The sequence below is a fragment of the Trachemys scripta genome, chromosome 5 (genome assembly GCF_013100865.1).
Source record: "Trachemys scripta elegans isolate TJP31775 chromosome 5, CAS_Tse_1.0, whole genome shotgun sequence".
In the NCBI taxonomy this organism is placed as follows: Eukaryota; Metazoa; Chordata; order Testudines; family Emydidae; genus Trachemys; species Trachemys scripta.
The window spans coordinates 68510958-68525484 of NC_048302.1; the positions used below are offsets into that span (position 1 = coordinate 68510958).

Sequence of the window (14527 nt, forward strand, 5' to 3'; positions counted from 1 at the left end):
AAAGAAGAACAGGAGTACTTGTGGCACCTTAGAGACTAACAAATTTATTAGAGCATAAGCTTTCGTGGACTACAGCCCACTTCTTCGGATGCATATATCCATCCGAAGAAGATATATGCATCCGAAGAAGTGGGCTGTAGTCCACGAAAGCTTATGCTCTAATAAATTTGTTAGTCTCTAAGGTGCCACAAGTACTCCTGTTCTTCTTTTTGCTTAAATATGCTGTCCCTATCTCAGATTTGCCCAATTTGGGAGAACTGCATTAAATATAGTATTGTGTTTATTGGCACCCAGATGGTGTAAGAGAAGTTAAAATGTGTAACAGTAAGCTAAGCACCGCATGTTTGTAGAAGCATGTTGTTTAATATCAGCCACTACATTATTCAGTTTTAATTATATCAGGTTTCTTTGACCACTGCAAAATGTGTTTTCTGTGTTACAGCCTTAATGGACTATATTTTAAAAAATTACAATGAAGTGTACCAAAGTACAGTATTTTGCATGCTTAATTTAAAGCAAGTATTACGACTACTTTAATTACAAAACTAACCAAGGGCAAAGGGTATCATCTGAGCACCATGACAGGAGCTTTAGCAGCTCAATTACAGTTAAAGTTCCTCTAGAAGAGTTTTAATATAGTGGATCATTTCTCTTGCAAACAAGCATGGAAAAATCCCTGCCAGAAGTCTGACTATGATCAAAAATTTCCATCACCAGTGTCCAAGATTTGTTTGTAAATTTTAGAAGGAAGGCAGTTGAGAACATGCATATAGAGCAAACATACAATATTCAGGCAGAGTAGGGAGAGAGCCAGTCTAAAGGGGCATGAGAAGCTAGAACATGAATTATTGACAAATGGTGTTATACATTACAGGAATACAAAAACCTTGTAAAGAACACTGTAAATTTGATGTGTGGATTTTGTTTTCATTAACTGACTTCTTATCATAAAAGCTCTGAAACTTTGGCTGGCTACTTTGAATCTGATCAGATTATCCGGCAACATGTATCACTAGTATTTGTTAGTCTCTAAGGTGCCACAAGTACTCCTGTTCTTTTTAGTATTTATGTGTGTATGTATATTATTATAGAAACTTGCCTTTCAAAGTATATTTTAAACTTTAATTCTAAATTATTAGAATACCATCTAGAGGCTCCAACCAAGATCAGAGATCCCAATGTGCTGTGCTTAGATATAGTAAGAGACAATCCCTACCAATTGAGGAGGAATGGAAAGTTTCTTACCTGATAATTTTCTTTCTCCTAGCAACAATTCTGATACATATGGGCTATTCCTTTCCTGTCTGCAGTTTCTGGAGGTGATTCAAAGTTGCAGCACACCCTATGCTAGCTATGACCCCTTCCACTGCTTGCTACCAGATGATTCATTCCAAAGCAGTGAAAAAACTCTTAGGCCTTGGCTACACTTACCCGGTAGTTCGACGGCTGGAAATCGAACTTCTGGGTTCGACTTATCGCGTCTAGTCTGGACGTGATAAGTCGAACCCGGAAGTGCTCGCCGTCGACTGCGGTACTCCAGCTCGCCGAGAGGAGTACCGCAGAGTCGACGGGGGAGCCTGCCTGCCGCGTGTGGACCAAGGTAAGTTCGAACTAATTCGAACTAAGGTACTTCGAACTTCAGCTACGTTATTCACGTAGCTGAAGTTGCGTACCTTAGTTCGAATTAGGGGGGTAGTGTAGACCAAGCCTTAGAAAATGATTAGCAACAATAATACTAACTACATACAGTAGGCCACTGCCTATGTGATAAAAATAAAATGCTGCCCCATGGCTGTGAAGCCATTCAGGCCGGATACAATTGTAGCCCAGGGTCTTTCCCACAATTCTAGTATACATGAGAAGTAGCAAGCAGTGAACAGGTGTAGGGAGGAATAAAAAAAATGAACATAAGTTCTGGAAAAAATGAACAGTAAGGTGGCAAAAACTGTAGACAATACAAAATTACTCAAGATAGTGAAGTCCAAAACTGACTGCAAAGAGTCACAAAGGGTTCTCACTAAATGGGAAGAGACTGTCTAGGAAGGAGTACGGCAGAAAGGGATCTAAGGGTTATAGTGGACCACAAGCTAAATATGAGTCAACCGTGTGATGCTGTTGCAAAAAAAAAAAAATAAAAAAAAAAAAAAAAAAAGCAAACATAATGCTGGGATGCATTAACAGGTGTGTTGTGAGCAAGACACAAGAAGTCATTCCTCCGCTCTACTCTGCGCTAGTTAGGCCTCAACTGGAGTATTGTGTCCAGTTCTGGGCACCACATTTCAAGAAAAGGTGTGGAGAAATTGGAGAGGATACAGAGAAGAGCAACAGGAATGATTAAAGGTCTAGAGAACATGACCTATGAAGGAAGGCTGAAAGAATTGGGTTTGTTTAGTTTGGAAAAGAGAAGACACAGGGGACATGATAGCAGTTTTCAGGTATCTAAAAGGGTGTCATAAGGAGGAGGGAGAAAACTTGTTCATCTTAGCCTCTAAGGATAGAATAAGAAGCAATCGGCTTAAACTGCAGCAAGGGAGGTTTAGGTTGGACATTAGGAAAAAGTTCTTAACTGTCATGGTGGTTAAACACTGGAATAAATTGCCTAGGGAGGTTGTGGAATCTCCGTCTCTGGAGATATTTAAGACTAGGTTAGATAAATGTCTGTCAGGGATGGTCTAGACAGTATTTGGTCCTGCCGTGAGGGCAGGGGACTGGACTCGATGACCTCTCAAGGTCCCTTCTTCCAGTCCTAGAATCTATGAATGAATCTATGAATCTGCTCAATGTGTAATAGCAGTAGAAAAAAGCTAACAATGTTAGGAACCATTAGGAAAGGAATAGATAGTAAAACAGAAAATATCTTAATACCACTATATAAATCACCCACACTTTGAATACTGTGTGCAGTTCTGGTAACCCTATCTCAAAAATATTTATTAGAATTGGAAAAGGTACAGACAATGGCAACAAAAATTGGGGGCATGGAAGATTAAAGAATGGGACTATTCATTTCCGAAGACAGTCAACTAAGTGTGTGTGGGGGGTATGATAGAGGTCTATAAAATCATGAATGGTGTGGAAAAAGTGAATAGGGAAATGTTATTTACCCCTTCACATAACTTAATCAAGTAGCCCCTATTTCTTGTGTTCACAGGCAGCAGATTTAAAACAAACATAAGGAAGTACTTCTTCACACAACGCAGAGTCAACTTTTGGAACTCATTGCCAGGGGATGTTGTGAAGGCCAAAAGTATAACTGGGGTCAAAAAAAGAATTAGATAAGTTCATGGAGGATAGGTCCATCAGTGGTTCTTAGCCAAGATGGACAGGGATGCAACCCCTTGTTCTAAATGTTCCTAAACCTCCACTTTCCAGAAGCTGGGAATGGACAACAAAGGATGGATCACTTGAAATTGCCGTTTTGTTCATTTCCTCGAATCTGGCACAGGATACTGGATTAGATGGACCACAGTTATGACCCAGTGGCCATTATTTTCTTGAGATATCAGGAAGGCACACACACCCCTTTTTGAACTGCTGAAATGGCAAAGTTATGTTACCACCTGCAGCATCTTCCTAGCAAAGAGGCCTTGGTGGAAACAGGAAGTCCATCATATAGTGTATGACAGTGGTGTTAGCCAAATGACCATGCGACTGCTCTGCAGATTTCTGCAGTGGAAGCACAAACGCTTTTGGCCCATGAGGTTGCCAGGGATCATGCACCTTGACTCCTTCTTGAATAGGTGCACTGGATAGCTTGCATGCCTCAACAGTGCATAGTCTGTTTCATCTAGTAAGGGGTAGCTTGGATACTGTAAGCCCTTAGCACCTCAAGATGAAAGGAAATGAACAGGGAGCCTTTTTGGATTCTGTATGTTTGTTATAAGTTTTCAGTGCTCTTCTGACATCTAGAGTGTGCCACTGCTTCTTGGTTGGGGCTCTGGTGCTGGACAGAATGAAGGCAGTCAGAAGCTCAAGGGGATGGGTGGTTAAGGCTTTCAACATCAGTGATAGGTCACACTTAGGGAAGATCTGCAATCTGGCCAGTCTGATTGCTCTGAGAAATCTGGATACCTGAGCATTCTGACAAGGAGTCAGAGGATCCTGCAAATAGTACACTTCTGAGGACAGATATTTGGCATGCTATAGTTCTGGGCTGAAGGCCCTTATCCGCATCTTCCTGATGGAAGTCTGGAGTGGTCAGAATCCCAGGAGCCCTTGGATCTGTGATGCGCGCTTTGCACAACAAACTGAACTTGGTCCCCATGGAGGAGTAGGTTTTTTGCATGAAAATTTTCCTGGAGGAGAGCAAAGTCCTGATCACATTGAAAGATAGGCCAAGTGTAGCTAATGCTTTCCTTTCAGTAGCCAGGCTGTCACTTGAAGACTATCTGCATCTGACCGAGGAGTGAGACTTGGGAAAATAATGTCTGGTCTTGTCAGAAGCTAAAATTGTGCTTCCAGATTCAGTTTTTTATCAGATCAGAAAACCACTCTCTCCTTGGTCGATATGGAATTACCACTGTCACCCTTGCTTCTTCTCACATTATCTTTTGGACCATCTTCCCTAGGAAAGGGAAGGCCGGAGGGATGCAGCAATATCTGTGCAATAGAGCATCTGTCCTTATGGACTTGGTGTCTGCTTCCCAAATGAAGAATTTTGATTGTTTTTCATTCTTGTGATTGGCAAAGAGGTCAACTGAGGGGAGACAATGTCTGAAAGACCAGAATGAAGACTTCCTGGTTCAAGCATAATTTTGAATAGTTGACTTTGCATCTACAGAGCCAGCCTGCCATTTGGTTTATCTCTCTTTTCACATGTATTGTCTTTAGGAAGTGAGAGTCTTGTCTGCCCATTCCATTGTCTCCATCGCTTCTGCATGTAGAGCTACCTTCCTTGTACCCACTTTTTGGTTATGTATGCAACCAAGGGGCCATGTTGCATAGCTGGACCAAGATGCCTTCTAGGGAGCTCTGGAATCTCAGTAGAGATAGTTTGATAATTGTGAGCTCCAAGAGCTTGGAGCTATGGTTCTTGCACTGGAGCTCCAGCTACCTTACATCATTCTGGGTCCCAAGAAGGGCTCACCCTCCCTTCAGACAGGTGTCTGTTGTGAGAACCTGCAGGACTAGAAGGCATATGGGAAGACCCCTGCTGACATTCTCTGGGACTGTCCATCATCTTAGGGGATTCAGCACATGGTTGGGAACCAGTACCTGGTCTTGCATTTGCTCCCAGGAATGGTCCCATACTCCCAGAGTAGAGGCCTGGAGACACCTGATATGTGACCTCTCCCATGTGTGAAATCAGCAGGCCCAGTTTTTAGAGATACTGAGCTATGGTTGCCCTCATGGATTTGTCCAGCATTGATATCAGATTCTGGATTTTCTGGAATCTGTCTAGTGATGGGTAGATATATCACCAAAGTATCTACCTCTACTACAAGGTGAATGAAGTTTATGAAGGGTAATCAAGGAGCTTTTCCTAGAGTTATTGCAAAGCCATGTGCTTGGAGGCAATCCAGAGTCTGGTTGTGGCACTGCATACTGTGGCCTGTGAGCTGTGCCCTGCTGTGACTACCACCAGCTAGTTAAGGCTTGGGGTATGATAGGTGGATCAGAAAGAAGAGTCTTTGTTACACTAAAGATTGTGTTGATTTGGAGGAAAATTCATCTTAGTTTTCTTGGAAGCTTCTACTCCAGATTTTTCTGCCCTGGTGTTGGTAGCAACCAATGGATTGCTGTGCTGGGTTTAACAGAGAATTGAGGCCTCTCTGCAGTCTCAGCTATTGATTTCTCTAATGTTTCCCTCAATAGTTCCTCACCCATAAGTTTGGATGCACTAGATATCCAGAGAGGCTGAATGATTACTATTCATAGGTGTAACATGACATCATTGTAGCCACCAAGTTAGAATCCATTACTTGTCACAAATCACATCAATGGTTTCACCAAGACAAGGCCCAAGACATCTCACTTCAAGCAAGGGTCATATTCCTAGATATGTGTACCCCAAAGAAAGCTTTCCCACTAAGTATATGGGGGAAAAAAAAAAAAAAAAAAAACTTTGTTCTGAACAGATATTGCTGAGGCTTTGAAATTGCTGTGCAGTGAATCGTCACTCTTGGAAAGAAGTCCCCTTCTGAAGGTATGACTGTCTTTCACCGGTGGAGCTACTGTTGCACTAACCTTAGGCTCCCAAAAATGTATGGAATTTCTTTGTTTATATAACATTTTAATTTAACATTTGGTTTAATCAGGTTGTTTCATGTGTGATACGTCTTTCCCTGGCTGCATACAGGAAGAGATAGTATACAATTCAGCCTCATCTGGAGACCACATAACAGATGACTCAACTGTGAAAGTAGCTTGTTAACGCTCCCCAGGAGCCTGAAAGGCCACCTGCTTGTTTCCCCAGGCTGGCTAAAACCCACAGTAGGAGTAACTTATTATTACTTGGAGCTTTAGTCAGGAAATCAGGATCATTTTGAACATGGAAAGGGATTTATCATTCACCCCTCTGTAATCTCATGAAGGTGCAGCTCCATGGGGAGGGAATCCTCATGAGCCTCCGTTCTGATCACAGGCTGCTTGAAGTGCACAAGGCTTTAGAGTGGAGTCAGCAGGTGGAGGGAGGGCGGGGGGGTGACAGAGCTCCTTTCCCTGGCAGCCCAAGAGTTTATGATTGATTATCAAGAGGCACAATTCCCATTCTTCTGCTGCCTCAAATCTTACCCCTTTCCCTGGCATAGCAACAGTCTTTGGACTACAGGCCAGACAAACTCAATTTTCATTAGGCTGCAGTATCACAGGCTTTTATGCATGCCCAGACATGCTACAGGGTGAGGGTGGGGTGGTGACTGCTGAGAAAGACACTCTGAAGGAAATAAACCCTTGCAACTCAGGGCCAGAAGGCAAAGGTGAAGGGGTTTAACCCCTGATTTTCACCCCACTTGCTCATTAACAATAGTAATAACGGCCTCACAAAGGATGCACTTGCTTTTGCTTTTTTGGGACCCGGACTCTCCAGGTTTTGCAGGAAGCCCAGATGTGCAAGATCAGATGTGCAATAATTAACCAAGGTTTTATTGTTTAACAAATGCTTCTGAGGAGCCTCAATCCCGCACACTTTAATTACAATGAGAATATTTGATTTCAGAAAGGCACTAGAAAGAATGAATCTATATTGTTGATCTCACTACAGCATTTGGTATAATTTCAAAAACTCAAAAATTGTATAATCTACCCACCTAAATAAATCCATGTTGATTTTAAGAGTGGCTATGGAAGATTCATTAATGGTAAGACCTCAGCACAGGAAATTATAAAGTGAGGAAACGTAAACTTCAGGGCTAGGACTACTTTTGTTCTCTATTAATCTAGAGGGAGATGCAAAGTTAAGCCATGAATACATTTTTCCAGCACCACTAGAATCTGAGGGTCAGCAAATACAGAATACAACCAAACTGCAAAATAAGAGTAAGAATAGTAGGCTGCATGCTGTGAAAGTTACTAGTGACCCCCCCTTAACAGAGCAGCCTTTATGTCAACCAGCGGCCATTAGGGGGAAGCAAACACTTCAAGTACACAGTAGCCTGAACTTTTCAACGGTTTTCCCTTCAAGGCCTTAAGGTAGTTGGAGCTGGTCCCAAGCCGGTTTTCACTGACCAGATAGCAAAAGCACGGGTCTGACCACCACCAATCAAATGTTAACACTGCAAGGACCTTTGTCTGAATGTGTATAAAGGATCTGTAAAATGTGTGTAAGACAGAGTTTTTGTACCAAGGTGCAAAGCTCTCCTTTCTTCTGCAGAATAAAGCAACTCTTCCTTATCCCTGTCTGGCTGTTATTGGCTCTCAGCTAGGTGGACCCGATATTTCGGTAACAATGCAACAGTATTAATTTTAAAACAAATGGATGTAGCATGATGCAAATAAGAAAGGATTTCAATTTAGCAAATTATGACAGCATAGTGGCTTTCCAAACTAGTTTGCTGAGTGTGTTACCACACATAACAGGCAGCATGGGAGAAAGTGCAAGGGTGCTTGTGGGAAAAGTAAAAAACATGCTATCAAGTACTGGCATAGCAGAGAAGGCAGAATAACATAAGGCATAAAAATGGGTAAGTAGGGAGGAGAAGAGATGTGAAGAGCTTGAATGGTAATATCAAGAAACTTGAACTTGAGATGGTGAAAGGGGGACCCAGTGGAGGGACTCAAAAGAGGTGACAAAATAACGTGCCCGGAAGATATTTTAGCAGCAATGTTTTAAAAGGACCTGAGTTGGGAGCAAAATCCATGTTAGGAAAGCCCGAGATGAGGCGACTGTAGAAGTCAAAGTGAAAATGAGAACCTAGACAAGGTTTTAGGTGTGGATAAAGCAAAAAGGCAGGATCGTGAAGACACTGCAGGAAGAAGCCTGGATGTCTGGAGCTTGAGAGTGCGTGGAATTGAAGATATCACACAGTTTTATTTGGGAAAAGTACAATGCTTGGTGTGGACAGAAAAGCATAGCTATTAGAATGCAGTTTGGACAACTTGGCATCAGATCCATCAACATCTTAGTTCCAATAGTAGCTACTGTGCAAGCCACTGCAAAAGCAGTGAACTTGCATTTTCTACTGGCAAGCGTGTCTTCAACAGCAAGATGTATTTATAGGGAAGTATATTACAGATTTCATAGTAGAGAGAAACAACTGAGTCAACTATCCAAAGCCGCCACCCCCCCCCCCCAAAACAAATTGTCATTGTAATTGTTTTCTGTTGAATTACAGAAGGCAGGCAGTGGGTATGTTTGTATTATCTGAAAAATCTTTTAACTCACATTATTTCAAAAATTAAGAAAGAGGATAACGTAATGATCTCAACTTCTGGTTTGAAATACCTAGGCTTTTTGGAAACATTGGTTGAAATCCTAACAGGAGAGAATCAGACGTTTCATTCTTTAGTGGTAGATAAAGGAGTTTCCTGCAGTTCACTGTATGTGGAAGTCTTTTAGATAAGGTCTTATGACACAGGTCCTAACTCCTCTGCATAGGCAATGAAGAGCTCAATACCTTTTTTGGGGGTGGGTTGGGGGAGGGGCATGTAAAAGTAGGGATTTCTCAAAGTTGTTGGCCCAAGTTTTCACCCCCCAGACTGTCGAACAATGTAAAGTACAGCATTTGGAAGCTGCTGTTAGATGTAGTGGCATTTCAGTGGTATTGCCAGTGTATAGTTTGTAAAGAGGTTATACATTAAAGTTCTTTACAATTAGTAGACATTAAAAAACCGTAAAACATTTTGCACAAAATAATATTGTCCAGAATTTCACATGGTGCTTTACATTTTGTCCAATCTCATACAGAAGTAGTAAAGCATCCCTTTTTGGCTTATAGCATCGATTATTAATATAACAATTCTTTATGCACAATGTAAACAGAAAATGAGGATTTGGGATGTTTTGTTTTTAAATCCCTTTACTGTAGTAGAAATGGAGGATTTGTAACTTGATGATTTCCTTTCTAGAGCTGACCATTTCACTCTTCTGTGAGTCTAGGGCTGTGTCTATAAATACTGAAGTCAGTTTAAAGTTGTCCATGGGGCTATGGACGTTTTTCCGTAACTGGTGTTCTTCGGGATGTGTTGCTCATGTCCACTCAACTTAGGTGCGTGTGCTCACCATATGCACCGGTGCCAGAAGTTTTTCCCTCAGCAGTATCCATAGGAGGACTGGCTCTGGCTCCCCCTGGAGTGGTGTGCATATGCCACAGCATATAGGCCACTACCAGACCCCTCCACCCTCAGTTCCTTCTGGCTAGAAACTCTGACAGTGGGGAGGGAGGGCGGGTTGTGGAATGGACATGAGCAACACATCTCTAAGAACACCAGTTACAGAAAAAAAATAACTGTCTTTTCTTGTTCAAGTGATTGCTCATGTCCATTCAACATAGGTGACTCCAAGCAGTGCCCATGGAGGAGGGTAAGGAGTTCACGGACATGAAGATTGCAACACAGCTCTGCTGAACCAAGCATTGTACTTGGCCTCCTGAGTGATGGCATAGTGGGCCGTGAATGCGTGCATGGAGGACCACGTTGCAGCTTTACAGATGTCCGGGATCGGAATGTGTGCCAAGCGGCCGCCAAGGATGCCTGCGCTCTAGTCAAGTGGGCTCTAATGATCGGCAGTGGCGGGGTCCCTGCCAGCTCGTAAAAAGCCCTTATGGCAAGAGGTGATCCAGTTAGAAATCCTCTGCGTGAACACCAGGAGGCCCTTCATCCTATCAGCTTTAGAGATGAAAAGCTGATTCGATCTATGGAAAGGCTTTGTCCGATCTAGGTAGAAAGCCAGGGTCCTTCTTATGTCCAAAGCATGGAGGTCTCTCTCTTCACTAGCCTCATGGGGCTTAGGGCAGAAGACCAGAAGGAAGAGGTCCTGGCACATGTGGAAAGCGGACACCACCTTGGGAAGGAAAGCCGGGTGGGGCCAGAGCTGGACCTTGTCCTTATAGAAGACCGAGTACAGCGGTTCTGAGGTCAGGACACGCAGCACGGAAACTCGCCTTGCCGATGTCACTGCCACCAGGAAAGCTATCTTCCACGATAGGTGAGATAGGGAGTGCGAGGCCAACGGCTCAAAGGGTGGGCCTGTGAGCCTAGACAGAACCAAGTTGAGATCCCACTGAGGGACCAAACTTGAGGAAAAAGTCTCTCGAGACCTCTGAGGAACCTGACCGTCACTTCATGGGAGAACACTGTCTGCCCCTGGACGGGCAGATTAAAGGCGGAGTTGGCCGCCAGATGCACCTTGATAGAGGAGTGTGCCAGGCCCCTGGTTCCTCAAATTAAGCAGGTAGTCTAAGATTGACTGAACCAAAGAATGCAAAGGGGAGATGCCCCGTTCGGTTACCCAGTGGGAAAACTTCATCCACTTTGCCAGGTAGGTCTGTCTAATGGAGGGTTTTCTACTTCCCAGGAGGACCTGCTGGACCCCCTCCGAACAGGTCCATTCCTCAGGGTTCAGCCACGCAGTATCCACAACGCAAGCTGGAGAGACGTGAGGATGGGGTGCAAGAGGTGACTGTGGTCCTGTGACAGCAGGTATGGTCAGTCTGGCAGGGGCCATGGGGGGACTGCTGCCAAGCTCAACAGCATGCCAAACCAATGTTGGCGCGGCCACCCTGGAGTGATCATGATAACCCGCATCTTGTCCCCTCTTGATTTTCGCTAGGATCTTGCTGATGAGCAGAATCAGAGGGAACACGTACATCAGGCTTCCTGCCCACGGCAGGAGGAAGGCATTGGAGAGGGAGCCCTTGCCCAGACCCTATCTGGAGCAGAACTTGTGGCACTTCATGTTCTGCCTGATGGCAAACAAATCCTCTTGGGGAGATCCCCACCTCTGGAAGGTCAGGCTGGCTACCTGCAGGTGGCGCACCCACTCGTGGTGAGAGGAGAAGTCCCTGCTTCGATGATCTGCTAGCATGTTCCTGGCACCCGGAAGGTGACACGCTTCTAGATGGATTGCGTGGCTGATGCAGAATTCCCAGAGACGGAGTGCATCTTGGCAGAGGGCCGAGGATCGTTCTCCGCCTTGCCTGTTGATGTAGAACATCGAGGCTGTGTTGTCTGTGAGGACTCTGACCACTTTACCCAACAGGTGAGGTAGGAAGACTTGCGCATGCACTGTGCACTACCCTGAGTTCTTTGACATTTATGTGTAGCGTCGATTCCCCTGGGGACCACATACCTTGGTTTGGAGGGTGCCGAGGTGCGCCCCCCAGCTGAGGTCTGAGGCATCCGAAACCAACTCAACTGAGTGAGGAGTGCTGATGAAGGAAACACCTTCCAGGATTTTCCCGGGGTTGGCCCACCATTGCAGCAAGGTAAGTACCATTGCAGGGATGGTAACCACATTCTCAAGGTGGTCCCTGGACTGGGAGTAGACCGTTGCCAGCCATTGCTTCAGGCATCGCATATGTACACGCTGCCATGTGACCTAGTAGGTGCAGGCAAACTTGGACGTGGTCAGGGGAAATGCGGAGACTTCCATGATAAGGTCAGTCAGTCTCCTGAATCTCTCGAGTGGCAGGGATGCTCTGGCAGAGGTTGAGTCGAGCACCGCTCCGATGAAGTCTATCCTCTGTACCGGAACCAACGTGGATTTTTTGTCGTTCACCAACAGACCGAGGCAAAGGTACATGGCCAGTAGCACCACATCCCCTTGGACCTGAAGTTGCCCTTGACAAGCCAGTCGTCAGGGACAGGTATATCTGGATACCCCCGACATCTGAGGTAAGCCACCACCATCCACGTGCACTTGGTAAATACCCGCGGTGCTGTCAGTAGGCCAAATGGAAGGACTGTGAACTGATGGTGGTTGAGACCTACTGTGAACCAGAGGAAGCATCTGCGTCCCTCGAAGATGGCAATGTGAAAGTACACATCTTTCAGACCGAAGGCGGCATACCAGTCTCCCAGATCCAGGGAGGGGATGATGGAGGCCAGGGAGGCCATGCGTAACTTCATTTTCACTAAGGAGCAGTTCAAGCCTCATAGGTCTACTATGGGCCGCAGTCCACCCTTGGCTTTGGGGATTAAAAAGTATCGGGAATAGAATCCCTTGTTCTATACTCCACAGGAACTACCTCCACTGCACCCAGCGGCAGTAGACCATCTACCTCCTGCGTGAAAAGGTTCTCATGAGAAGGGTCCCTGAAGAGGGATGGGGAGATGGGTTGGGAAGGGGGGCAGGGGTAGAAAGTAACTGAAGAGTGTAACCCTGTGCCACCATATTGAGGACCCATCGGTTCGATGTTATAGACGCCCACACAGGGCGTAGGGAAGTAAGGTGATTGGTAAATAGAGGGGAGGAAGGATCTGGGGAACAGTCTGGTAGGTCACCCTCGGGTGTAACCTCAAAACAGGCGCTTGCCTGTCTGCTTACTGCGGGTTGAGCCCGACTAGGATGTAGATGGGGGTTGGTGGCCAGGGCGCCTCTTGTAGCCCCTGGATTTTTTGGTGGGGAAGCTCCTGGCAAGGGCAGCTCCCCTGGCTATGAGGTTGCTACAGCTTAAACTGCTTGCAGGAAGGGCCGGGGATGTACAGGCACAGTGTTTTCAGGATCGTGCGGGAATCTTTCAAGCCATGGAGTTTATTGTCCGTCTGTTCTGCGAACAGGGCCTGCCTGTCAAAAGGGAGGTGTTGCATTGACTGCTGAGCCTCTGAGGAAAGACCAGAGAGGAGCAGCCAACCAGATGGCTGATGCTATGGTATGGGCAGTGGTGTCCACCGCGTCTGACGCTGCCTAGAGAGCTGCTCTGGCTGCAGTCGAGCTGTCATCCAGGATCACCCGGAACTCCTTCCTAGAAGCCTCAGGAAGGGCGCTCTCCAACTTGGTCATGGCCTGCCACATATTAAAATCATAGCAGCCTAGTAAGGCCTGATGGTTGGCCACCGGCCACTGTTGACTGGAGGATGAATCAACTTTATGCCCACACAAGTCTAGTCTCCTTGAGTCTTCACTCTTAGGAGTAGCCCCAGATTGACCCTGTCTCTCCCTGTAGTTGACTGGCTCTACCACTAAGGAATTGGGAGCAGGATGGGTATAAACGAATTCATGACCCTTGAATGGCATGAAGTACTTGCGCTCTGCCCTCTTGGAGATTGGAGGCAAGGAGGAGGGGGTTTGCCAGAGGGTCTTGGTAATCTTTGCAACCCCCTTATGTAGGTGCAAAGCTACCCTGGCCAGGGCTACGGGGCAGAGAACATCAAAGAGGGAGTCCGCGGGCTCCTCTAACTCCTCCACCTGGAGGCCCAGCTTGGCAGTGACCCTCTAACAGCTCCTGATGTGCCTTAGTATCATCCTGGGGAACCAGTGGAAGGTTCTCCTGTCTGGTGATGACAAGGAGGAAGCCAGTACCAAGAGGTCCTCCAGAAGCAGAGACGGTCCGGCGGCTTGCTCGCCCACTTCCTCCTGTGCCTGTGGGGTTCCTGCAGCTGGAGGGGGGCAGGAGAGGGAGGTAGCCCATCTCTCCAAAGCTCTGGATACCAAGCAGGAGGCCTGAGTGAATCCCCATTGGTTCCCTGGGTACCACTGTGCCAGCCACGGAGCCAGCTGTGGTGCTGTCAACGTAGGTATTGGAGCTTGTCCTGCAGCTAGGGACCCTCACACTGAACCTGATCTAGATCCCGAGTGGTAGCTCCCCTGTGACCAAGACTGGGCTGAGTAGTGGCTTTGTCCCACTCAGTACTGGCCACTCCTCCCGGAGTTGAATCTGGCTGACCTCGAAGAGTGCCTGGACCGGCGGATCTGCAATGGCCCCGGGCCAGCGATCTACACCTCACGCTTAATGTGGAGTGGGACCGGGAACCAGAGCGGGCTTGGTGTCATAAAGATGCAGCTGCATGCAGTGATGCCACCCTGGGGGATTGTCCCTTGACCTGTCCCTGGAGTGGTACCAGTGCTGTGGAGATTCTGGGCGCCAACTCCGAAACTCCTGCTGCAGGGCCACACCTCGAGCCTATCATTGTCAGACACATGTCGGCTGCA

At 46.2% G+C, this 14527-nt stretch overlaps 1 long non-coding RNA gene across 5 annotated transcripts in view; it reads left to right on the plus strand.

Moving 5' to 3' along the window:
- LOC117878322 overlaps positions 1–13645 on the plus strand; it is a 15716-nt gene extending 2071 nt beyond the window's left edge. Inside the window, exons 2-5 of one of the 5 annotated variants that reach the window (XR_004645958.1) lie at positions 9930–11076; positions 11207–11635; positions 12161–12270; positions 13156–13645. This is a non-coding gene — a long non-coding RNA (uncharacterized LOC117878322). Of the gene's footprint in view, positions 1–9929; positions 11077–11206 lie in introns of all 5 variants that reach the window. The other 4 variants (XR_004645956.1, XR_004645955.1, XR_004645957.1 and 1 more) reach the window with 4 other exon arrangements.
- The last annotated feature ends 882 nt before the right edge of the window (positions 13646–14527 follow it).